General features: G+C 44.4%; 1 long non-coding RNA gene across 1 annotated transcript; it reads right to left on the bottom strand.

Moving 5' to 3' along the window:
- Positions 1-3,129: 3,129 nt before the first annotated feature.
- Positions 3,130-26,777, bottom strand: LOC105108076 (uncharacterized). Its single transcript, XR_838986.1, has 3 exons — positions 25,186-26,777; positions 8,571-8,573; positions 3,130-3,142 (listed from the first exon to the last, which is right to left on the bottom strand). It is a non-coding gene; the product is annotated as an uncharacterized LOC105108076 (long non-coding RNA).

Raw genomic sequence — 26,777 nt, 5'->3', positions numbered from 1 at the left:
GAAAGGGAATCCTATTAGGGAAAACTTGCCTTATCTCACTGCTTTCACTGGCTAACCCTACATAGCTTTACCAGTAGAGAGAAGGAGCACCCTTACTTTGCTGTGATGAAACAACTTTCTTTACACTTGATGGCTTGGAGATTATACGTCTAGATGGGGGCATTTCAGGTCTTTTCTTTCACTCGAGACGATGATAATTTGCGTAATGCGTAAGAAAGATTCTATGATGAGCCCGAACCTTTTCTCGGACACCTTAAACTTAAAGTCAAGTCAGTTCCTCAACCCCGTCTGTGGCTGTTGGTTAATTGGTAGAGGAGCACGATCAAATAGATATCAAAAACTAATGCATTTTGATGGCTAATCTATCATTGAGGGGAGACTTTGAGTTCAGTTAGATCTTACTTAAAAGATCATTAGATCGGAGGTTGGAGTGTCACTTTCCCCGGAACTTTCTGTTAGGATGTTAGCTTCTCTTCCCCCTCATTCCTGCCTTCACTCGATTCCAACATCAACTGGTTCTTAAAGAAGGTGGTCTGACCTTACTCCAATTCCCCTAGGGTTAGGGGGTAGCTGCAACAACATAAGATGGATAAGCAGGGGTCTTAATGTCTTTAGTTCGAATGAATCCTCCTCCCTTTGGAACTCTATAGAACCTTCTGTCCCTTCGGGTAGCTACTCGGATAAGCAGCTTAGCTCATTAGCTCATATCAGATTTAGCTAGACGGGTTGGTTTGGAACATCAAGCAAGATCCACCAGCAAAAGGTAAGTATCCGAAGACGTGATCCAAGGTTCCATTCTCCGGGGGTGTAAGCCTTCTTTCTCAATATCCTCATCTGCCCTATCTCCTTTTCACTCTATTGAAGTGGAGCTAATTGAAGACTCACATGGATGAGGCTATACCTATATTCTATCTTAAATAAAATGGGAGACGGAACCAGTTACAAGTAAATACTTGTTTACTCCCTAAAGGGAGAATTCCAGTAGTACCGATCAACCTTTCTGTGAAATCCTTTCCGCCGGTACATCATAAATAAGAAAAGAAGAGAAGCTTCAGTTTCTTGCTTATCTATGGAATATCGCATTGTTACTGGCCTTTCAAATCCTTTCCCCTGGTCTTGCCTCTCGTAAGGGTGTTGATATCCTCGATTCGACGAATCTTGTCTTTCGCGTGTTGAAATTTTCCTGGTGTGAAAAGTGAGCCTGAACTGACTTGGAAGTCCGATGAGTTTGCGCGACGGTTAAGGTTTACCTTGCCTCTCGGGTAGGGGCGTACGGGTTTGCTAAGCATTACATCCACGGGAAAACCTCCGAGAGAGTCCGTTTGGCAGCAAACCATAGCCAGTGGAGTAGGATGAGGCGGCCGGAAGAAACTGAGCCCGGACGAAGCCAATCACATTGAGTTGTAGATTGACATAGTGAACCTTCAGTGTACTTATAATACAAAGTAAGAGTTGAAGCTGAGCATTCACCCTAGTGGCACCTCTGACCTCAGATGCAGATGTTAAGCATATAACTAGCGAGCGAACCTGACTGAGCCTGCCTTTCAAGAAAAAAAGAATCCAGCAGAAGCTGAATACTTGGCTTCAAGCTTCTCAGCGCCATAAACGTTGTTACCTATTCGACTATTCTAAACGTAGCTTCAAAGCTTTCTATAGCGCTTGCTTCTCTCGGGAATTGTTTCTAAGCCGACAAAGGCACTGCTTCGCCTACCGACACCGCTCGCTAACCGGTTACCTTCTGTTACCCTTCAATCGGCGGGCCTTGGCTTAGTTTTAGAGGTTAGTTACACATCTATCTCACTTGTAACTACCTGACATACGCTATCAAACTATTGAGATTAACCCGAATCCGGGGAAGGAAGAGAATGCATTGGGAATGGTGATGCCGGATGGACTTGTAGAAGTGGGCTCACCAGCATAGGAAAGGTTGAGTCGATCCCAGAGAATGGATTAGTTGAGAACTTGGTGGGGGTTCCTTCGCTGTTGATGGCTCTTCGTTGGATCCATAAGGTTGGCCTTTTGATACGTTATTTCATTCGATCGAGAACCCAGAAGATTCCTATTCCTTCTTTGGTAGCTATTTTCAAGCCGAGAGATAGAGAGAAAGATGGTTCTGTTCGAGGTTGCTTAGCGGCGCTGGCTGGAGATTGGGAAGAGGAGAGAGGTTGGTGGATGGGAGAGCAATAGAGGAATTGGATTCATGGTTTCCACTACTAGAGCCCGCCCGGGTCTTTGTCCCGCTTAATGGTTTTAAGAATCGAGTCGCCTTCGACTGCTTCTCTTGCCTCATTAGATCCACTCGATGCTAGATCACTTAGATCCGAGTACAGGAGCGAGGTTATTCCGCCAGCACTGGAACTTGAAAGAGCAGAAGAGGTTCATTGGCTGCGGGAGAGGAAGAAATAGGTGGCCCTAGGAAAGCAGAAGAAAGAATTGATTGGATGGCTAACAGAGAAGAGAACCCGGGAGATGATTGCTTATCGCAGGGGAAGATGGTGGAGGGCAAAAAGCGCCTTCCCTTTGATCGGTAGCCAGATGAATGAGTAGTTTAAGGCTTGGATCCATGGATGGGAACATGAGGTGGGCTGGCTTCGGATCCACAACTGGTGGAGAGTACCGGGTGAATCATTGGAACGAGAGTAGCTTGTTCGTTTGACATGAAGGAATGAACGGATCCGGTGGAATTCAAAATAAGATGAGGCTACTATTGGTCGGACTCTAACTAGCCAGTCCCAAGTCAAGCCGGTCAGTATCCGGTGGTCAGTAGTGGGCCGAAGCATCCGGTCAGTTAGTCCAGTCTGATTTCTGGCAAGCCAGTAGGTGTCAGCGAGAGGGCCCTCTGGTAAAGTAGCAGTTCGAGCAAGAGAGAAAGTAGCTTATGAAAGAAAGAGATAAGAACTATGACTTAAACGATTTCTGTCTTACTTTCGGTAACTTATTCAACCGATGGATGAGAATGAAAGAAGGTTGATCTTTTTTTAATCGAGATTCTTGGGTGAGTCTTCCATGGGGGGGAAGCTTTTCTTATTCCGAAAGAGTGCTAGAAGCTAGAAAACTCCAAAGGCAATGCAAGAAAAGGGTCTAAGGCGCAAGGCAGCAGGAAAGCAAGTCCTCGGTCGTAAGAAGAGCTTTTATGTGCTTACTTTTTCGTAACTTTCCATGGACTAAGGTTTCGGTATTTGGGAAAATCCGAGTCGATAGAACTGTAAATTCAATTTTAGAAAGGGTCAGGGAAGTTCAAAGCAAGGTTTTAGAAGTAAGCAAGGTTAGATGATAAGTCATTCCCTGGGGATATAATTTATATACTAAGAGAAGAGGGTAAGCTTTCTTGATCCTGAATCCGAACTTTCCCGCAATTCAGAGATTGATTGGTTGAACCGGTAGTTGAGCTGAGTGCTTGCCCGCTTCGCGCCTCTCCTTGACGTATTGCTGTAAGCCAAACTCCTTATGTCACTTCTGTCTATGGGATTGTCACATACATTCTAAAGTAGCTTGAATTTCATTCCCTTGCGTCGATAAAGCCTTCTTGAATTGAACTACTTCTTTGCTTTCGAGAGAATCCGTGAATGAAGTAAGAAAGGTTCTTAGCCAACCAAGCGTCAACTATAAGGGTTAGGATTAATCGAGCCCTAAGTATAGGCCTCGGTCAAGCATCAGTCACAGGATCAGACTCCACCTTTCCTGCTTGACTTGAAGACTCTCGGGGTGCCTCTAACCAAGAGCGGAACCTCCCTTTACATATGTATTTATTGGTTCGAGAGATGCCACCTCAACATATTATATTATCAGATTCGTTCTTTGTGTCAGCTTCTGCGAACCCAGTCTCATACTCGGAAAAAGCCTTTACTTTAAGGCCCGATACTCTCTCTCAGCAGCAACATCCACCACAAGATCCGATGCAACAAAAGCTGTTCCTTCTCCAGATACGGGAGCTTTCTCCGGATTCAGTTGATGATTCTCTTTCAGTGTAATCTCTGTTTGAAAGACCTTTCCGTTGTCAATTAGTCGGGTAGCTTCCCACCTCCACTCTAATAAGCTTTCCTGTCCTGGCTTGAAGCTTTCAGTGAACTTATTTCAGACCCCTATCTTTCTTACTTGACTGCTTAGCCGAGGAATCTTTCCTTTTCGGTCTCCTACCTGCGTTCCTAAGCTAGCGTCGAGCTCCGTAACCCTATCCTTCTGAGTCGGGCTAGTCCCATACCCACTTTCTTTCAACTATAAGTTACGAATTGAACCTTTCCTCATAGTCTTCGAAAGCCTTGGATTAACGGAGACTTTACATGCACCGGAGCCGGCTACTTTCTCTCTATAAGAAAGTAAGAATGCGGGGTAGGAATTGCTTTTGTTCTCTATTTACGATCGCAAAGTCTGCCTTCTTCCTAACAGCTTTTCATTCTCTAGCCTATAAAATCAATGAACGTAGGAAGCTTACTGAGACTAGGCATTCAATGGGAATTCTAGACTCTTAAACTAATTGAAGAAAGAAAGCGCAAACCAGTCTAGCCAGCTGGACAATCAGAGTCATGTTTAACACATAGGTTTTCGATCATGTCAGCACCCTTCCCTTGAAGCTCAACCATCCGGGATGCTAGTTTTCTGAGGATGATTCTTTCGCGTAAGTCAGGGGAGTGTTGAGCCGATGACCTTTTCAGCATCGCTGTGAGAGCATCCGAGTGAAGAATTTCTTCCAATGGCATGCTGAATGAAATAGTTTCTTAGTGCTTCCCTTTGTTCTTGAAAGAGATCAAGACTGGTAGGCAGGCTAAGGCCAGAGATTCAATGCCCGAGGGAAGTCCTAACCCTGTATGAGAGCTTGGCCAGCAAGCTTTTGGACATTGAATGTACACTCGAGGAGGACTGAACAGATGTAGAGGATCCTGACAAACTTGGAGAAAGCACACCTTGAAGAGTTGACATCTGAGATTGAAGATGATGTCAACAGTTAGCCAAGAAGGTTTATGGCAAACTGGAAGGAGGGATAAATGATCTACCTTAGGTAATGCTCTGCTTTCAGTGGGAACCGGTGGAGATTGAGGTGAAGGTCTTTTTTTTAGTCTATCCCTTGTCCCATATCTGCTGTTTTCATCCAACTAAAAATCTCGTAAGAGAAGAAAGAAACTTTACGCCCAAAACTCCCATGTCTTTCTTGGTTGGACCAAGCCAATCGGTGATTTTCGACAAGTCTTTCCTCTTGTTGGGGGGAGCGGAACTGTCTTTGAATAAATTTGATATGGAGAATTTGAACGTCGTATCCATATTTCTGGGGATCGGAGTAATCCTTTCGGTAACCATTTTTTGTGCGGGACAAGTTTACGAGCGAAGTACTCTTGTGGAACGTATACATAAGTTAGATCTCGAGAAACTCAAACAAAAAACCGAAGCAAAACTAGAAATGCTTTGGAACCTTTATAGGGATAGGGATGAAAATATGCGATTACCGGAAGGACTCAGTTTCAAAGACATAGTTGACCATGCCTTTATTTATTATGAACGAAACTCTTGAAGAACAAATTCTGGGGTTAAACCAAATCCATTTGGATCTCATTTGTAATGGCACGAGCAGTAGGTACTTTGTTGACATTCTGGATACGTATGGCCATATTGTGGGTATGTAGTTAGGACTTGGTTTTTCTATTAACTTTTTTCTCGTACCTTAAACCACCTTCTAGACTTTCGGCGGAAAAAGAAGCCGAGCCTTACAGCAGGAGTTCGGGACTTTCCTTTCGCCTGCAACAAATCGTAAAGTCGTCGCGCCGGGCCCCGGTGTCGAGCGAAGCATCAAGAAAGAATTTCAATTGGATGAGAAATCTGGTTCGATGGCTGTTCTCCACTAACCACAAGGATATAGGGACTCTCTATTTCATCTTCGGTGCCATTGCTGGAGTGATGGGCACATGCTTCTCAGTACTGATTCGTATGGAATTAGCACGACCCGGCGATCAAATTCTTGGTGGGAATCATCAACTTTATAATGTTTTAATAACGGCTCACGCTTTTTTAATGATCTTTTTTATGGTTATGCCGGCGATGATAGGTGGATTTGGTAATTGGTTTGTTCCGATTCTGATAGGTGCACCTGACATGGCATTTCCACGATTAAATAATATTTCATTCTGGTTGTTGCCACCAAGTCTCTTACTCTTATTAAGCTCAGCCTTAGTAGAAGTGGGTAGCGGCACTGGGTGGACGGTCTATCCGCCCTTAAGTGGTATTACCAGCCATTCTGGAGGAGCAGTTGATTTAGCAATTTTTAGTCTTCATCTATCTGGTGTTTCATCCATTTTAGGTTCTATCAATTTTATAACAACTATCTTCAACATGCGTGGACCTGGAATGACTATGCATAGATTACCCCTATTTGTGTGGTCCGTTCTAGTGACAGCATTCCTACTTTTATTATCACTTCCGGTACTGGCAGGGGCAATTACCATGTTATTAACCGATCGAAACTTTAATACAACCTTTTTTGATCCCGCTGGAGGGGGGGACCCCATCTTATACCAGCATCTCTTTTGGTTCTTCGGTCATCCAGAGGTGTATATTCTCATTCTGCCTGGATTCGGGATCATAAGTCATATCGTTTCTACTTTCTCTGGAAAACCGGTTTTCGGGTATCTAGGCATGGTTTATGCCATGATCAGTATAGGTGTTCTTGGATTTCTTGTTTGGGCTCATCATATGTTTACTGTGGGCTTAGACGTTGATACCCGTGCCTACTTCACCGCAGCTACCATGATCATAGCTGTCCCCACTGGAATCAAAATCTTTAGTTGGATCGCTACCATGTGGGGGGGTTCGATACAATACAAAACACCCATGTTATTTGCTGTAGGGTTCATCTTTTTGTTCACCATAGGAGGACTCACAGGAATAGTCCTGGCAAATTCTGGGCTAGACATTGCTCTACATGATACTTATTATGTGGTTGCACATTTCCATTATGTACTTTCTATGGGAGCCGTTTTTGCTTTATTTGCAGGATTTTACTATTGGGTGGGTAAAATCACAGGTCGGACATACCCTGAAACGTTAGGGAAAATCCATTTTTGGATCACTTTTTTCGGGGTGAATCTTACCTTCTTTCCTATGCATTTCTTAGGGCTTTCGGGTATGCCACGTCGCATTCCAGATTATCCAGATGCTTACGCTGGATGGAATGCCCTTAGCAGTTTTGGCTCTTATATATCCGTAGTTGGGATTTGTTGTTTCTTCGTGGTCGTAACAATCACTTTAAGCAGTGGAAATCAAAAAAAATGTGCTCCAAGTCCTTGGGCTCTTGAACAGAATTCAACCACACTGGAATGGATGGTACAAAGTCCTCCAGCTTTTCATACTTTTGGGGAACTTCCAGCTATCAAGGAGACGAAAAGCTATGTGAAGTAAAAGAAGAAAAGGTCGACGACTGCTACTAAGAACCTAACAGAACTTTTTCGAAAAGAAAGCCATGGTCGAAGCGGTGCGCTCATTCTGCATTTTTTTCGTTCAAGTTCAAAAGGGCACGAGAAAAAAGCAGCTGGATGTAATAAAGGAAAAAGACTTGCTAAGCTTGGATGCAGCAAATGAGATAGATTGAATGAAAGCATTGGATCAGGGCATCCAATCACAGGCGAAAGGTATTCGGAGTTCTTCCCCGGAAAAGCAAAGTCCTTACTTTGACTTAGACTTACCCGAATCAAGTCAAGGCGATGAAGCAGGCGAAAGGCCCATCTTATTACTTATTATAAGAGTTCTCCCTCTCCCCGGGCCTAGTCTGACTCATCAAGCTGCAATGCAAAAGTTGTCCTTTCAGCATTCCATTAGTGTTCATTGTATCATTGGCCTGTAATGAAAAACGATTCTAGGAGAGAAGTTCGTTATCTACGTTTCTTATCATTAGATGAGACAGTTAGCCGGATGAGTGCCAAAGACAACAGCCGATTGTCCCTGCTTGGAGTTAAGAAGGCACGCGCCCTCACGCTTTCGAGCAGAATATCCATACCTTTCTTTTAGTAGTGAATGAGATGCTTGACAATAACGCAAAATTCAGACATAACATATAAGGTGTAACACAATGCCTTAAGTGTGGGAGGTCAGCACTCTCTTTTGTCTTTTTGCCCAATATCTCCTTCGGGAAGGAGCGAAACCTTGACTAACCTTCCCCTACCGAACATAAAAGTTTGCATTGGGAGCCCCTATCATTTTTTAAAGAAAAGCAGTTAGTTGTAACGAGGTCTCCCGAAATGATCGTGAGAGGCACGTACCCAGCTGGGGATTCGAACCCGACTCTTCCAGGGCTTCTTCATGTTATAAGATGACGGCAACCGCTACCACCACTCCGAAAGGGCAACCTCCTCTATAAGATATAAGAATTTGCTCGAATACGAGAACGTAAGCGCTAGGTAAGTCTAGTCATCAACTAGACGTTTGGGTATAGTCGCGTTAGCGCTTTTCTGATCGCTTTGAAGCTTTAGCTCTCGATTCGCTCGCCATAACAAGCTGAGCGTCATGGTCGAACACACACACCCTTACCTTAAGGTAAGGCACGGTTAGCCGGTCAAGAGACAAGACTTTATTAGAAAGAGGACAGTCACAGACTCGCGTTTAAGTCAGAGTCTCAGCGAACAAACACTCACTTAATCGAAAGCTAAATAATAAACTTTGGAATGGTAACGAAGATCGAAATCCTTCCTTCCGGCAAGGTCGAACATAAGGCAGAAAGATCAGACTCAGTTCGAGATTCCTTACGAATTAGGGTAAATCAAGGACCCTTTCTTCCTAATCAAAAAGAAAGCCCTGTTCTAGCAAACTCTGTCTTAACAGATGATTCTTTAGATTCGGATGGAGATGCTTTTGAGGGGCTTTATTTAGCTGTATGTTACGAAGCGTAGGGTCTTTCAACAACTAGAGCGGTCCTCTCGGAAGGATGTTGACCCCGTCACCGATGCTCTTGGCTTTCGTGTGTCACTGATTTAGCTTCCGATTGGGTCAGTGTGAAGCATTGGGTTTCTGCCTTAAGCTCGCCTGTGACTGTCCTACTCTCCCAAGTCAGTTTCGAATCTGGATGACCTACTGACTACGTTACAGCTGGATCGGTTAGTTCTGGGATGATTGATGCCTTCCATACATCAGCATTCTAGAAGTACAGCTTTTGTTGTGTGTGTTCTTTCCAACTGGAAAGACTTGGCTGGCTAGCCCCTTCTTTCCTTATCTAATGACATAGATAGAAAATTCTTGCCGATAATTGAGTAACGATTGATTCAAGCCCGTCACAAGGTGCCAGAGTAGACTTCTAAGCAAGATCGAGTATAGAGTGAGGAAAGCCTTAGTCTGAAAACACAAGAAGTAGGTAGCCGTTATCAGTCCACCGAAAGTGGTCAATCAGGCTTCGCACCTTCCCTTACTAAGCTTTCAGTCCTAATAGCTACTTCCTTGCCTTAATAAGCTCCCAGGAAAGCCTGCTTTAGAATATAAGAGTTTTTTCTTTCTGCCACTCAATCAGAAGTGTTATACTAATAGGTTGATGCTTTCGCTTAAGCAAATGGTGCCTTTTGGGCCCATTGGTAGCATAGGAGAACCCGACGTAACTAGAGAGTAGTTGTCGGCAAATCAAGTCGACGATCTTTCCTTTTCCCGGAGCGCCTTCCTTGACGCGTCTGCGTCTGGTGCCTCGGAGCCTGCGGTATAGAGAACGGATCTGAATCAATATCGAATGCAACCTCTCCCGCCGTGGAACTGTTTCCGTTTTTCAATCGAGGTATATTGTAGTTTCCTCGGGTCGTCGCCGCCCCACCCCTTTTTGATTTGACCCATAATCAGGTTTTTCCCATCCCAAGATAATAGAAGAGGCAAAAGAAGACCCATACCATAGCCATAGATAGGTAGGAAGGGACAAGATTGGAATAGAATCAAGTTGGCAAAGCAAAACCACTGCTGAATCTGGACTAAGCCCTCACTCCACGGCTCCTCAGGGGAAGAGAATAGGAACAGATAGGAGCACTTAGACTTGGTTGGAGGCCTGACCTATCTATAAAGAGGCTTGTAGCTTCACCAGAATCAGATGCATATGCCGTGGATCATCGGCTTTCAATTCCGGCGTTCCAGAGCAGAGTAGTAGTGATTGGCAAAAGAAGCCTCTAATCCCAATGACTTTAGGTCTCCCTAAAGCTTAGGTCAGGGTGGGCACCGGGCAGTAAGAATATTCACCGACCAGTGTTCATATTGGAATGGGCTCCGCCGGAGCTAGGAGAACAGCAGCTCTTCCGCAAAAGAATCTGACAGTTTCAAGTCCGTGGGAATCTTCCTCCTGGGATGAATTGCCTTCAATCATCTATCGAATTGGAATTCTCTGTCGAAAAAGGGGAAGGAGGAAGAATTGCGTTCTAGTGTCCTATTTGTCTAATCTAATAATTATTATAAAATTCCCCCCATTCAATAATTCGTATTCGTAGCGTCCGATTCCATTCCTGACTAGCGGACAGAAAGAAAGCAAGAATTCTTCCTGCTCTACGATTAACTCTTCCGTTTAAGGTCAGGAGGTACGAAGTGACTTTCCTCGTTAGGACAGCCAGAAGGGCAGAGCTCTATGTTCTATTGAAAGCTGTTTCAAAAGAGCGCATTCGATTCCTCCTCGTACATTTCTATTAGATGCTTGAATGTCGGAAATCGGATATGGCAGCATTTATTTGGGCCTTAACTTAATAAAGAAGGATGGCTAGTTACTTATATTTATTCATACCGGGAATTTTGTCCCACTTTTCTTTTTCCTTCTATTCGGATCTTTCCGGCGAATGTTGAGAATGGTCTGTTCATGAAACTTCGGGTACCTTTACTATCGAAAAATGATGTTCCCAGGAGCAAAACCATCTAAGCCAAGATCGTGAATTCCTTTCACTAGCAGCCTTAATGCCATGCCGACAAAACATCAACAGGATCGGAATCAGGGAAGGCGGATTCCATAGTTGCCTCACAGCCTGCCTATTCGAGAACATCTGCTCGTGGGATCTGACTAAGATGACATTTGATCTCGGCCTGGCCTAGCGCTTGAAAGCATAAATTTCCATAAGCCGTCAGGGCAAGAAGGTCCTTAACAACCGATTCCTATTCTTTATATGTCATGTCACTTCCTCGTCCATTAACAAGGCAAGAGCAAATGAAGTCACCGCGCTCTTGCCCTCTCACCAGTACTTCCCTATAAGGGATGGGGCGGACCCGGTTCAGTTCAAACCACCAGCCACTTTCCTTAATGGCTACCCGCTTTCGAGTGAACTCTTGGACTGGCTGAAAGGGAAACTGTACAAGGCATTTTCCACTCGTTTACGAATTTTAAAGGAAAGGATTGTTGCACTCTCTTGCTTGAATGAATCGACATTTGTGGATGGTTGTTTCTTTGGGATTATTTTATCTATATTTAGAACTACTGGATTAACTACTCCGGCTTTTAGCCTTTTGAACCAGTGGAACCCTAAAGTCACTCGCCCGTTCAAACTCTTCTGTCCATCCCATCTAAAGCCTTTCATCAGTGAATCCGGGGACAGCCGCTGCTTTATTTAAACAGCTAAGATAAGGTCTAAGACCGTCTCTTTTTTTCCACATCCTCATTCCTCCTTATTTCAGGATACTTTTTCTTTTAAATGCTACGGAACCAGCTTTCCCAATCAATAAATTCAAATTAAGGGGGTCAATTCCCTCGGTGCGATGGGGGAGTTTGTTCCTCTCCCTATGGCCCGTCTAAAATGAAGTACGATCACCTCTTAGGCGACCTGATCGGTTAAAGCGCTTCATTTAAATGCTTTAATATGGTTAGGTTTACCTAAAGTGAGTCTCTTGGTTTGAGATGCTCACTACTTAGTAACAGCTGAGTGCCCTACTAGACACTCCTTCGTGGGGTGGCTGTGGTCGAGTCCGATGTTCTGTCACAGTGTGACTTATTTTATCGAGATCTCTGTTAATTTCTGGATCTCCTGATGAGGAATCGGTGGAGAGTCCAGCCCCAGCAATGTGGTTGTGATTCCCTATCGATCGCTTCCGAAAGGGGTGAAAGGCGACCTGAAAGGGAATTAGTTATGAGAACTTTATTTGATAAGTTACTTACTTTGCCACCCATCCGGTGGCAGAGAGTATTGGAAGACTTTCGGGTGATGGTGACTATCTTGAAAAAGATGGTCCTCCTCACCCTGGACGGCTATACTAAGGAAGTTTGCATAGCAGGCTACCTTTTCTGCAAGAAAGTTCGACATCTGGTTAAGGGATCAGGACTTCTCTTCACCGCCTTGTATTTGAAGCAATGTAGTTCATCGCTCCAAATATGGCGGTTGTAAGAAATCTCCTGAGCTCTTGCCAGTGCCGATCTCTCTCACTAGGTCCGGGTGCCCTCGCATAATCCCGTCCTTTCATAGGAGGATGATTTATAAGAGGGATGATAAAGCCGATCTGTTGGTTAAGTTATACTTGTCTTTCTTCACACTTAGCTTAGTAAATTGATTAAGCTGTGTCCAAAGATAAGTAAGAAGACTGAAACCGGATCAAGTTTTATTGGTATTATTAAGGAGAAAATACCTGATCTCGTCAACCGATACCTGCCCGGAGTCTCCACCATTCCCTTAAACCAAGGGATGAAGTGGGTTCCGACCTGGAAGTCATTACCAACATTCAAACAAATGAATGACCTGCTGAGACAGAACGCCAGAGAGCAAGGAATTGGTTTCCCTTTCAAGGGTAGTATCAAGTCTTGCTTTCCTGCCGTATTCTTTGAATTATCAGCTTATACTTTCCTCCTTGAGTTTATACACTCTCGGGGGGAGCAGTGGTCATCAGGTATTCTCTGGCCTGAGAGAACTAGGTTCGCATTGGACCGTCAGAATATCTCAGGATCTGATTTAGATCAGTTTGAGAAGACATGCGGTCCGCAGCTGCCTAGCTATCGAGACCTGAGGATACCTCCTATTACAGGAAGGCTGGGTTGTACTTTTGAGGGAGGGGGTAAAAGGCGGATTTTCGCCATTGGGAACTATATCAATCAACGGTTGTTGAAGCCAGTCCATGACTGGTTGATGGATGTCTTGAGGGGGGTGCCCATGGATGGATGGTACTTTCCAAGCTCCTCTTGATAGGTTGGCTGGCAAACAGGATTGTTATTCATTTGACCTAAAATCGGCTACCGATCGGTGGCCGATTTGATGGTTCTTTTAGATTATGCAATACCTGTTTGACCGGTCGTTTGCCTCCGCTGTTGTGAACTCGGCCCTCGCGTGCAACATTTTTTAAATACGCCCGGAGGGCTGTCATTTCCTTCATCGCGGGGCAGCCTCTTGGCTACTATTCATCCTGGCCCCTTTTCGCACTCTCTCACCACTTGTTGGTGTGCAGATCAGGTGCATCCAGGGATGAAGTTCGACTCCTATGCTGTGCTAGGGGATGATGTGGTCATCGCTGATTCCTCAGTGGCCAAGGTCTATGAGCGGGCTCTGGAGCAGTTTGGTGTAATGATCAGTTACCAAAAGTCTCTGATCTCTAACACTGGCTGCGCAGAGTTTGCAAAACAGTTCCGAGTCCACGCTCTAAGGAAGGACCTTAGTCCAATCTCGGCGAGAGCCTTGATGAATTTCTTCCACCCTTACGGTCTGATTAGTATCGGTCAACGCTACGGCTGTTGCCGATTTTCTACTCTAGCCCGTGTGTGGGGGGGCTGGTTTTCGGACACTGGCTACTATCGCGACCAAATTAAAGTTCGAGAGGTTGTGGCAGACCAAAACTCTCCTTCGTCCAGAGGGCTTTGAACTCTGGCTTGGGGAGGGGTTGTCCTCTAAACCCATACCTGAGGGGTCATCTTATTGGTGTACTCCGCAAGGAAATGAAGCCTTCAGAGTTAAGGCTCATCCCAGACGAGCTATTTATTACCTAAAAAGTATTTGACTAGAGTATAGTAGTCTACGTGGATGTGGCTTACTTACGTCCGCTGGTACTGTATGGTGGCTTTGTCCCCTGACATCAGGGAGTTCTTTGAGGCACCTATCGTATCTTCTTCATGGAAGACCGTAAAGATAAAAATCTTGTTCGGTTTGGTCTGATGTGGGGATTGTATGATTTGGTGGGGTCCTTGGGGCTTGGTTGGCTTTCTTACTCCTAGCGTCGTCGATGACTCCTTTCCTAAGTCAGTGATTATGATGAAGGAGTAGTTCCGTAATCTTTCTGCTATTCTATTAGGATGTTTCAGCTGTCTCTGTCCTTATGGCATATCCGAGGCTGCGTCTTTTATCTCTGGTCTTCGCCTTTGGCTTCCTTCCGCCTTGCTTACTTCGTAGACAACCTCAAATATCATATACCCAACTGGGAGCTCATGCTAAGACACTCCAGCCTGACCGCCTCGCCTTCACAGTTGACGAAACGAGTTGCCTTTCTCCCTGGCCTCCAACTAATGGCCCCGCCTTCCGAGTAGCCGGACCGACCGACTCAAGCTGTAGAGGCCCCTTACCTTAGGTAGCCAATCATTATCAAGTAAGGAAGAGCACCTTACCTTAAGGAAACTGAAGATAGCTCAATGAATGGGGAGAGTTACGAGAAGGGAAGGGCTTCATAGCTCCTTACTATAGATAGGCGACTAAGGTAAAACCCCACCTTTTAATCTGACTAAGAAGTAAGGCCCGGAAACGGCTCCAATAGGGCACATTCGTCCATCAAATAGCCGAAACAGGCCGTAAACGCCTCCGAGAGCGTTTGTTATAAGCCGAAGGAAAGGCCGCTCGGAGATTAGCAGAGTTTATGTAATCTGATCCAGCCTCCAGCAAGAGTAGGCTCTGAAGAATGAAAAGACGTATAAGGGCTAAATCCATTTCATGCAGTTTTTTGGGGAAAGATTTAGACAACCAACGACGTTAGCGACGAGTTCGCACCCCCTGCAAGATCACGTTTTTCATCAGCCACTACTATTCTTTCTGCCAATCCTGAATCCGAAGTACGGTAACATGGAAGTAACATAAGCAGATTCAAAGACAGAAGCGGAAGAGGCAGAAGTCCAATCCTTAATATAGATTGCCGAAACTGGGCAAGCGAAGTTAGTTAGCTTTATTTGAATTCTTTAATGTCCTCAGGGCAAAGCCAGGCACAAACTGAAAAAGGAGAATTGGAATTTTCCTTAAATCCGCGGCGCCGGATTTTAGCTAATGAACAAAGGGGGGCTGAACGACAAAATGGAAGTGTCTTTTCTGGTAAGGCTAAAGACGAGACCCAGAAAGTTCCGGCATAGTAGCGCGCCAAGCAAGCGAAGCAGCAAACGAAGACACCCAGTACAGCAAGTTACAGCCCCCTAGGAAGAGGGTAAGGCAGCTCAAAATGGAGGCTTGGCTTGAAATCTTTACTTTGAGAACGAAGCGCCAACTATTATTAGTCAAAGTAAAGGTTTGGTTTTCGGAGCTGGCTGCAAAGCCCTTACAGGGGTAGCGGCAGATTCTTTAGCACTCGTACCTTCATTATGGTAGCACGAGTAGCGGCTTCAGTAGCTTATCCTGGATACCTCCAGTAGTGGAGGAGGCAAAGCACCAGTGGTAGCATCAGTACCGGCATAGCCTTTTTTTTTACAATAAAGAAAGGACTGGTACTGAACTAGTAGATACGGTTGAGTCAGTTGTTGATCCAGAAGCGGTAGAAGTGGTAGTAGTATACCTTCCATATCAAGAGCTAGGGAACTGGATGGCATTATTGAGGAACTCCGCACTTTTCACTGGGCTTTCGACAAAAAGGTGAAGGTCTTCCTTCCTCTCGTGCCTTTAAAAAAAAAAAAAAGATCCCCGTTGGCTGTGATGTAAGGGTGACCTAGTAGTCTCCTATTTTTTAAGCAATGGCGTATCATGCATGTTCTGCTTGAGTATCCAGAGACCATGGAGAAATGACAAAAAAAAAACCTTGCAGCCAGCGAGATGAGCACCCTAACTGTTGTCATCTTTGCCACAGGAAGAAAGATTTCTTCATTCCCATACTGCTGTGAGAAGCCACGAGCAACCAATCGCGCATCTTTCAATCGAGCCCTTACTCTTGCACTTCACCTTATATACCCTGACTACACGGAACTAGAAAGAAGATTTGGCTTCACTCCTTCTGGTAATGGGACAAGTTCCCATGTCTCATTCTTCTTTAATTGTTTGCAGACCTCTTTCATCGCATTCTCCCACTCTGGAATTGGAATGCCTTTAGCTTCTTCAACTGAGCTTGGCTCTTCAACTTTCTGATCTTGAGAGGCACAAGACTGTGACACTTTCACAGTGTCTGCATAGCTGGCTTCTGTATACTTGGGATTGGGCTTCTAGATCCTTGCTTGCTTGCTTGTAGATCTTATAAGTCCAGTCTGGCTATCAAGGACAGTGCCTTTCGCAGGCCTCTTGAATATATTGTTGCTCTCTGATTGATAGAGCTGCTTTTATCACTCTTTGTTGACGAAGGCACTCTCTGGGTCGTGGGCCTTGGGCTTTCTCTGACACCTTTCTTCCCCTACCTTTGCTGTACTTGCTTTGAGGGCTTCGTGTAGCTGATTTTGGTGACTCAGGTCCAGAGTCACTCACAATAGAAGGCTCCTGTTGCTCAGGTGCTTGTGCCCGCATACTTTTTTCTAGCATCCCGGAATCCGGCAGTACTACATTTTCGTTTTTTAAAATCTATGATGATGCCTCATCGAAAACGAAATTTGGAAATAAAAAGACTTTTTTGGTAGTCGGATCAATGCACCCCCACCCTTTCTTCTGCTGATCATAGCCGAAAAAGATGCACCTTACCTTATAGTATAGCCTGATTCTCCAGCTTTGTCTTGAGTTGCTTCCTTCCTTATTCATATTTGAGGAGAGAATCTGTGAACGAAGTTGAATCCTTTCTATAAGTGATTCTTCAAGTCGTGCCAGACCACTTCTTCAAATTGGTTTGGTTTGACTCTGCGCCTTGCGAGAGCTCTAAGTAAGGTCCTTAGGGGCATCTCATCCAGAGGGGCTCCTGATTCGAGGTTTCTTTGTGGCATCGCCTGTCCTTTCTATAGAAAGAAAGATAACCTAATTGTCGTTGTCGACACCTTTCTCACCTCGTTCAGTAGGCCGGTATGCCTTAAAAGATGGTTCGGGCACAACTACTGGAACCTTACCCTCAGGTAGGAGTGTTGGTTCAAAACTCCTACGTATCAACGATTCCTTATCCGCAATAAGATTGTAAATGAGTATGTCACGACTTAACAACCAGAACGGCTACTTAAGAGAGGACATTTCCCCCAGCGCACGAAAAAAAAGGGATATTCCATCGTGATTCTCCGATTCAATGATAGCCTGCCTTCTTCTCGATCAAGTTTCAAATGCCCAGCAAAACTCCACTTTCGACCGGTTGAGACTATGAAAAATCAGTTTATGGTGTACAATACAAGCTGAGATCTTTTCTTTCTCAAAAAGAAAAAAAAAAAGGTGGGCAAGAAGAAAGCTATGGAGAGATTTGTTCTACAAATGGTCTATCTATTTAGGTAGGAGGGCTAATGCCAAAAAGAGAAAGGAAAGGTATAAAAGAAAACGGCGGGGAACGAAGGAACTGACTGATTCAATGATTTCGGAGTTCAATCACCCGACTCAATAGGAAGAAGAGGAGTCGGAGCTAGTTTTTTATTTATCAAAGAAAGAGTGCCAGTGGACCGGAAGAAGAAGCTTGGATAGCAGACCTGGCTTTTTCCGGATCGGTAGCAGTGTGAGTTTTTTACCTCAGAAGAGGATCGCATGGAAAGGTTCTTTCGTCAAATTCACCTCTCCCACGCCCAATCTTTACATCAGTGGATGGGAGCAGAGCAAGTCAAGTTAGCCCAGTTCTCTTTGCATAGACCTATAACCTATAGGGAATCGAATGAGCTAGAAGAGAAGGCAGAAAGCCTATAAGTTGTTCGTCCTCATTCAGCCTTGCTTGACCGAAGGAGATAGAAGGCTCATCAATCAGTCATAGCCTAAACTGAGGCATTGGAGGGGCATGAGAATTTACAAAGAAGGTGCGCATTCCGATTTGGTCAATCTCATCCCTTTTCTCTCGCGAGCCAACCTTTAGTTCCCTCTTTTCCCTTCGAGGCAAAAACTAGAAGTTCCCTGAGATTGCCTTCTCTTTCTTCCTTTAGGGGTGAAAAGAATCCTGACCGGAGTTCCCTTCGAATAAGAATTAGTAAGATCTTACGGATACCTTTCCCTTTCTACCCGTTTTGCCCTTTCTTCACAGTAAGATGCCTGAGACTTTCTCCTTCCCTGGACCTTGTTAACCGGCTGACTTAGCCTTTCTTCAGGAGTGCTAACACGCGCCTTTACTAATCTTTCTTTCCTATCGCCCGATCCAATCCAGCAACTCCTCTTTCTTACCTTCCTTTTAGCCTGCCTATATCTATTGAGTGAGTCAAAAGAAAAGAGCTTTCATAGCTTCATAGCTCTCATCCCCTTACCCCCTTTATTGAAATTGGGTCTAGCCAATAACTATCCGGCCCTTCCCTCTGATCCCTTGCCTCGGGTGGATTGAGCGACTGACCGACTGATTGACCGAACTTCCTGCCTGCCTGCTGCCTCCTTGTAGTAAGAGCATTCCCGGGTATTGAGGAATTAGTTGCAAGAAGAATTCAATCAAGAAATGCTGCTACTTTTACATCAAGAAATCCGGGATTTTCCTATTCTATTTCCGGTCTTCGGTTAATGGGCTAATCCGTGATAGTTGAAGAGTTAAGGATTGACCGCTTCTCATTTCTGGAAGTCAATTGGGTACTTGCTTTTTGCGGAAGTCGGAATCTTGCTTTCATCTCTTTTTCACTCTTAATGGGTTACTCCTAATCTTCTTTCGGAAAGGTCAAACTCCTTCTCGAGAGGACAGCTTGCTTAGTTTCAGGTGGACACCGCCCTCGCCCCGATATCCCACCTTCGAACTCCATCCCTCCCTTTCACTCCGGCCGTCTTGCTCGCTTACTCGACTCGGACAGAAGAAAGAGCAACTCAGGCTTATCCTAAATAATCCCCTAAAAAGCTAACTAAAGATCTATATAAAGAATGAGCAGAATAAGATATTAAGGAATTAGTCTTCTCTCTGTCTTCCTCCAATGCGCAGACACTCGAACTTGCGGAATTCAATCTCTCAAGCTGAGTAAGAAGGGCTTCCATAAAGTCAGTCAAAGGGGAAAGGAAGAGGGCAACAAAGAAGACCTTTTTCTATAATAAGGAAGAGTTTTGTTTTAGTCCTTGACTCAATCTTTGTGGATTTCGGGATTATGAGCTCAGTCTTCTGTGACCCACTCTTGCTCTTCTCCACAAAGCAAAGAGCGAGCTGCAACTTCTAAGGTCCATAAGGAAGTTCCTGGAGCTCCCCCGATTTAGATACCTCAGACAAGACCTTTTTAAAGGGTGCCCCTTTCCTCGAAGGGCTGGGATGACAAGAGAATCTTCCGCTGGGGAACCTTCTTCCTTATCTTATATCGGATCTTATAATTGTAGAGGCCACAAGTAGCATAGTCTTTTAACCCAGCTCGCTTACTCCTCCAAATATGAAGATAAGCCAGACTGAAGGACCCTTTCTCGAGGAAAAACTTCTTATGCCAAGTATGCCAGACTTTTCAAGAAGGTTGTGAATGTCCGTTCTCATCGCTAACAAATTGCCTTCTTCAACCCGAATGGTCCCTTCCGCGCGGGGTTCTTCCGTTTAAGATTTTACTCAACTCTTCCCGACTTAGAGGAAGCCCGAATCATTCTTTATGGGGTTGTATGCAGAGGAGAGCTTGCCAGAATCCTTATGTTAACCTGCATCCCCAAGCAGTTACTATGAGCTAGAATGACTGTGTGGCTTACCGGGAGAAAGATAAAGACAAAAGGCAGATCGCTTCGGGATCAAGGGTATCTCAATTCTTCTTTTCATCTTCAAGAATTCCGTCGATACTAATCAAAGTCAGAGGCAGGCCCCTGGGGTTGAAAAGCTTCTTTTTGACTAAGCTAAGAAGGGTCAGTGTGTCGAGTTGGACGAGGTGAGAATTTGAGTCTATCAAGGAAGGAAAGTATACCTTTAAGCCTGCTGTAATGCTTGAGTTGAGGAAAGGGGGAAAGTTCTCAATTCAAAGATCCCTATATTAAGGAGACCACCACTTTCTCCTTACTTTCTTTTTCCTATATCCCCTTACCTTAAGAAGCCCAACCCGAAAGAAGTGAAAGGCAAAGGGGCGGATGGGAAGAGTCGGGGCTTTGTTTGACCTTTTTAAGAAGAAGAAGAAAAGGAATAGGCTAGAAACCCTGTTCAATAAAGGGGAGAGCCCTACTTGGCATAAAAGGGCGCTCCCAGAGGCTATCATCACATAGAAGAAGCCTTCATATTCATAAAGTAGGGCAGTCGTAGAAATTCTTCCTAAAGAGAGGGTCCAGAGGAAAGAGCAAAAGCTCAAGAGAGGAAAGAATGAATAGGATAGGAGTCTGCCGTTCTCGTCAATAGATAGGAGGATGCCACCCTTACTCGTTATAGATATATGGGTAAGTCTCTAAGTAAGTCGGGCAGAATGTATTGTCGGTATGAAAGAAAAAGAAAGAAGAGAACGAGAACAGGCCTAATCAACTCAAAGGCTTTTTGACATTCCTCGTTTCAGGCGAGTTTTTACTCAAATTTGAATCGGCTTGCTGGAGTCAGACGGGCGATGAAGCGGCTATAATACTCTATCCTTCCGTCAAAGCCTCTTCCTTCTTTCTCTCTTTGAGGTGGCGGCATCTCGATAATCGCCTTTGTTTTATCCTCTGAATATGATAGGCCAAGATCCTTCTTGCCTTCCCCTTTCCCGGACTCGAGAACCCCTGAAGCGCACTGGAAGCATCTCAAGGAAAAGAGAAAAGTCAAATATCGTAGGCTTTAGATAAGATTCCCTAGTAGATAGCTAAGCTAAGAGAGTGCTCCGGAAGAGCTAATATTCAAAATTCTTTCCCTTTCTTTCACCGAGGAGGCTAACTAGATAGATGGTGGGTCTAAGGAAGAGAAGAATATGAGCTATATTTTCATCCCCTTTCAGTTCCTTTCCTTATCCTTAGAACAGTAGGGTTTGAAGCTGGCAAAGTCAATCAACCAACGCCTTTCAAGCAAGATCTTAAGTAGGGGTAGGGCTCTTAGGCAGCAATAGAAATGACTCTGACAACCTGTCTCAATCTTTACCTCTCCAGGATCAAGAAAGACCTCTTCTTCTAATTAAGATGTTTTATCTCTGGGGAGTTTTCAAGCCAATCTATAAGTCTCTTTCCTTTAAAGCCTTGAAGTTAAAATTGTACTTTCAAGTGAAGCAAGTATAATTTCTAGTCAAGCATCAGAGTCAGGGTCAGCCCTGTCAGCCAAGATGGATGTCTTTCTTTCTCCTAGAGAATATGCTTTCCCCATATCTTTTTTAGTGTGTGTGTCTCTAGTAGCTGGCCTAGTGGCTATCCTCTTTCCTGCAGTCCTAAGCTCAGTCCCTGTCCTTATGTATGGGCTTATAATCTAAGGTACCTCCGTCCCTGGAGATATGAGTTTACAAGTGTTGGATTCTGAAACAATAGCATTCTATACTTCTCTGTCTATCGCTCTCACTATTATCTTAATCTGAATGTCTAGGAGCAGGAATTGAATTGTGCTTTCAATAGGCTCAATGTCTGGTCTAACTGATGTTCCCAAACACTTCAGCAAGAGACATCATTTTTGGATCTTCTTCTTTCTTGTTGATGTAGCAGAGTATCTAAAGGGGTATCTAATTGGAATGCTAAGGTCAGGCCTTGTGTAAACCTATCCTAATCCCAGTCCAGCGGTCTCTGTCCCTTAGGCAAGCGCAGGATCTTTCAAATGGGAAAGAAAGATGGAGTGTACTATCACCTGGACTAAGGTTATCCTATTTCCTTTGCAGGCACTTTTTTCTTTTCACTTGAAGGATAAGTTTTTCAACACCCCACCTACTTACTTTTCCTGCCAGAAAGGGGACTAGTCTCTTAGTTAGCCAGTCAAGGTGTCAAACGAGCAAAGCAAGGAAGGGCTAGGTCAAAAAAAGGGTAAACTTTCTCGTAAAGCACTCTTGCTATCATTCCTCGCCTTACTACCAAGCGTAATAGCTAAAGAGCTAAGAGTGCTAGTGTGATTCCGTATAACAAGAGTGTCATTCCGTCTAGCGATAGTGGGCCAGTAGTACCCGTATGTATCTATTGTACCAGTAGTTGCGATTTTCATTCATAATTTAATCGAGTATATCCTATGCATTTCCAGTTCTTTTCTTTCTCCCTTTACGCGAGTTGAAGTTTAAGTTGAAGATTTCCTTCCCTTCCTGCTGCACTCTCTCTTAGTTCCCCGCCAGCTAATGCTAAAATCCTAATCTACTTCTTTTTCTCTTCCAGCTAGTTCCGGTTCTCTTGATTGAAGATGGGTTGATATGGGTTCATGCGAGCTCCTAGTCATTTCAAGGTACCTTGGATGTTTTGGGGTCAGAGCTAACAGCTATGGAATTCCCGGGGCTGGTAGCAGTCTCAATTCTCGTATGCTTAACACGTGGTGGAGCTAAGGATTTCATACCTTCTTTCTTTTCTTCTCGCCGACCAAGCTCTTAAGCCGTTTCAAACACGGAAGGGAAGGGGCCATCTACTACTAAATCATACCTTTCGGACGTTGCCACCGCTCAATCCACCCCTGCGAAAGTTGGTATTCAAGAGACGGAAACTATGTCAAGAAGGTGGAACTAGGAATAAGAATAGGGATCCACGTCGAGCCATCCTGACGGACGAGCAGCATCAATTGAATCGGCAGACACAAAGACGAAGACAGAGACGAGCTAACATGTAAAGTAGTGGAATGGAAAAGGATGGTAGCCCACCCAGGACAGCACATAGAGTAAGGTTGGCTCTATGCGAGAGAGGAAAACCGCATGGACACGGCTCCTTTTGGATAGATCGTCAAGCAATTTACCCATATAGCTATTATCGCGAGGGTGAAATACAATCCATTACATCTGGATTGAAACTTGAGAACCTCGAGAACCAAAGATATAAACTGAAAGATAGAAGCTATCTAACAATTTGAATATGAATAGGAACAGCCTTCAGAGAGAAGAGACAAGGCCAGGCCGAAACGAGATTGCCATTCCTCGGGTCTAAAAGAGTGCGTTTCTATTTTGCCTTTACTTCTTTTTTGGCTTTTTTTTAATGGCTCTTGGAAAGTCTTTTAGGGCACATGAAAAGGGGCCTCTTCCCTATCTGGTTCATCATCTCATCAGCACCTTCACTGCTATCCAATAACGAATCAGTGTACCCACCCCTAACTAACGCCGCCTTAAGTGATGAGTGGGCTAAAGTAAGTAGTGGTTTCACAATATGGGGAAGTGTCGTGTCTGGGCCCTTATGAACCACTCGATCCCTGGCCTAGGTACCACTAGTTACCGAAATAAGTAAGATAGAACATGAAAGAAACACAACACACAAGAGGAGCTGGGATATACCTAATATATATCCGAAGATTGGTAAGGTTAACAGAACCCAACGCAACACACCTTCCTACCTATCGACCCTTACCTTAGTAGATCATGGTCGGATAGTCGTAGTCAGGGGCTTGGTAAGGAATGAAGAGCCACTTTGTTTGATGGAGAAGTCTTTATCACTTCCTTAATACTGTAACTTCATACTATATATATAGTCCGCGGTCCTCATGCGGAACACGAGATACCCATATCGAAATTTCAAAACCTTCCAATCCACGCATTGAACAAGGTCGAAACGGATCTCTATATTGTATTGGGCATTGGAGGGTGTGTAGCAGATTGATCGTTTCGTTGCAGATGACAGGGTAGGGGTCACTATCCGGCCCGGATTTCTTACTGAAGAATCTTGCTGGGCTGTATCCTCCGCATACATAATAGTGTAATCAGGTCGAAAAGGTAGGTGTTTGATTGAAGCTTTCTTTCCGCTTGCATATTATATAAGAATCTCTCATTACTGCCATGAAGCGGGACAATCGCTAAGAAAACAACCCCTGCATAGACCCAAGATTTCTCGTTGATCTGGGTTGGATGAACGGCATTATATGTTGTCAAGAACCCACCTCCGAAATAATACGAGTTGAGAAGCAGTTTTCTCGGCTCAGGTTCAAATGCAGGACCACTTTTTTTTTAGGATTCAAGATAGATGCGGATGTTGCACCGCATTACATTATATATATGAGATTATGCACCATCCACGTTGAAATCAACTATGAGATCGCCCGCTTTCCTCGTCGTTTCAAGTCCCCGATCCTCCTCAGCAGTGGAATCTGCCTGCTTCGTACCCGATGACTGCGTCCTTTTTTTATATGCCTCCTACTCAGCGTCAGCGGTGATGCATGCCTCAGAGTTATTTGATCATCCGTCGCATTTGCATCAGCAGTATCCCTTACTTAATCATCTGCGGCATTTTACGCTGAGTATTTCTATTGATACTATTGATTGGGTCAGCAGCGCTATGATTTGGGTGGGGTCAGCGCTATAACTAAATAAAGGTGTAGCATAAGGTGTAACGTGAAGAATAAGTAACGTATTGCTAGGGATATAAGTTGGTCCTTCCGCGCGCGTATGCCCCCGCGTAGTACTTACTTATTATCTTATATTTATTAGGATCAAGAACGGCGTCGTCCAAAGGATTGCCATTCGATCAACAAGGGACTGCGCAAGGATATTTCTTTGATCGATCAACAGGCAGGGGGAAGGGAGGGGACGAACGTCGGCAGGGCATGGTGGTTCAAGGAAGGGGCACTGCATGGAAGGGAAGGAATCCGGGCCAACCTACCTATGACTAAGCTAAGGGGGGAGAAGTTCCTTATCTTTATTTAGGAATAGTGACTGGTAACTAAGCGCATCTACTACTCTAGTACTTACTAAAGGAAGGAAGAGAGGCAGGCCGCTCTCTTATAGCAGGAAAGCTTTCGTAACTTGTTGCAGCGGATGTTGCCGCTTAGAGATAGGACTGAGTTGAAACTATAATAAGTTAATATCGTAAAGGGACTCGACGATAGGAGTTTCCAAACCTCAACAGAAGAAGGCCGCTGATGTTGTGGTAAAAGATTATCGACTTCTAGTTGCAGGAAAGAAAAATTCTTTTACTTATCGAGTAGCTGGAGAGTATGGTAATCTTTTCTTTTGAAAAAAGGTCATAAACCCTTAAGATTGCAGTGGAAACTTCCCTGACCTATCTATGAACTTCTAGTTCTGACCCATAGTTAGAATGAACGAACAGGCCCTTGGTCTTTAGGTGGATGCTTCTCTTCTTTCTTTCTCTGGTAGTGAGGCTTCTAGAACAACGACAACCGATTTTCCGGTAAGCGGATTGACTGCTTTCCCTTATTATATTCCATTTCCTAAGGCAGCACACACAAGGAACTATTCTGCTTCAGCTACTGTCTCTTAGTTCGGAGTTTAACTCTTTCTTTCCTCTGATGAATCTTTGGTTGATTCCCTCTTTTCAACCCCTATTGGGTTGGGTCAACTACAAACCTTGTTATCTTAGCTTCGCTTTCAAAAAAGAATCCTAAACTCTGGTTTCTTATTGTGTTGTGTTCAAAATCTTTCGGTCGAGTAGTTATCTGCTTCTGCTACTTCACTAAATGCTGAGTTGGAGAATCCGTTGACTTTACCGGAACATCCGCTAATTGGGGACTACACAATAGAGCTTCGGGAAGAGTTTCCACCCTATTCCTCTCTTCTAAAATAAGGAGCTGAACTCCTAAACCGAATTACCTGCTTTCGGAAAACTCTTCTCCAGCATTCTCAGATTGTTGGATTACTGAAGACAGGTACTTGACTACCGGAAAGCTAGTTCTCCCCTTGAAAGGTTAGTCAAAGAGTTTGAAACCTCTCTAACTACTTATTCAACTCCTCTACCTTCGATCCCGGATATGCCATCTTCCCATTCAGAAAAGCTGATCTTGATCCTTCTCCTGCTACTGATTCTGTTGAGCTAGTAAACTCCTTTACTTAACTTATTAGCCGATCTAGTTCAAGACTTTCCGGTTGAGTCTAGTCAATTGGAAACTCCTCTTTCTTCGCTTCAAGATTCGAGAATCGAGCAGACATGATCAATAGTCAAAAATAGGACAAGGAATGACTCCTAAAGGCTCTTTGAATGGGAGATTGCCTTTCCGCCCCTTTTGCAGTCAACGAACGTAATACCTGTAATGAGAAAGAAGAGGGACTACACCCATTAGCATTCATCCCAGCGAACGTCAGACTTTCCGTGAGCCTAGACAGAGGAAGTGAGGCAGCAATGCAATGAGTAACCCGAAGCATCGAGCTCTTTATTTCGGATTCGGAAAAGCCCGGAGCCGGAGTTCAAGAGAAGTGGTCCTTCCACAGTGGAAGGATATTCTAAGCCAACTCGGAAGTAAGAAACAGGAAAGACAGGAAGGGATAGGTATGCCAACCAACCCGCACAGTCGGTTAAGGCAAGGCTGCTAGGAGAGAGCAAAGGGATTTATAGGACTTAGCTACAAGTCCAAAAGCAGCAGGAAGGCAAGCAGCAAGGCAAGAAGACAGGTATTAATACGACTAGTCCAAGAGCTAGCAAGGCAGGAAAGAGATGAACGACTAGTTCTGAAAGCCAGGAAGCTGCTAATTCAAACGTTTCAAGAAGTCTTTTCCCTAACAAATGACAGAAGAATATCTTGTAAACAAGCCACCTTATACGTCGTGAAACTGGCCTTAATTCAGTCTATAGGGCCAGTCGAGTAGTTCTCTTCTCCCAGCCAGTCAAGTCAAACAGGTATGTCAGAAAGATTCTGTCTTCAAGAAGTGAAAGAGAAATGCCAGTGACAGAAGACACGGAATGAAT

The sequence above is a fragment of the Populus euphratica genome, unplaced genomic scaffold (assembly GCF_000495115.2).
Source record: "Populus euphratica unplaced genomic scaffold, PopEup_1.0 scaffold178.1, whole genome shotgun sequence".
Taxonomy (NCBI): Eukaryota; Viridiplantae; Streptophyta; class Magnoliopsida; order Malpighiales; family Salicaceae; genus Populus; species Populus euphratica.
The sequence above is the reverse complement of the archived record's forward strand: the minus strand, read 5'-3'. Positions and strand labels throughout refer to the sequence as shown.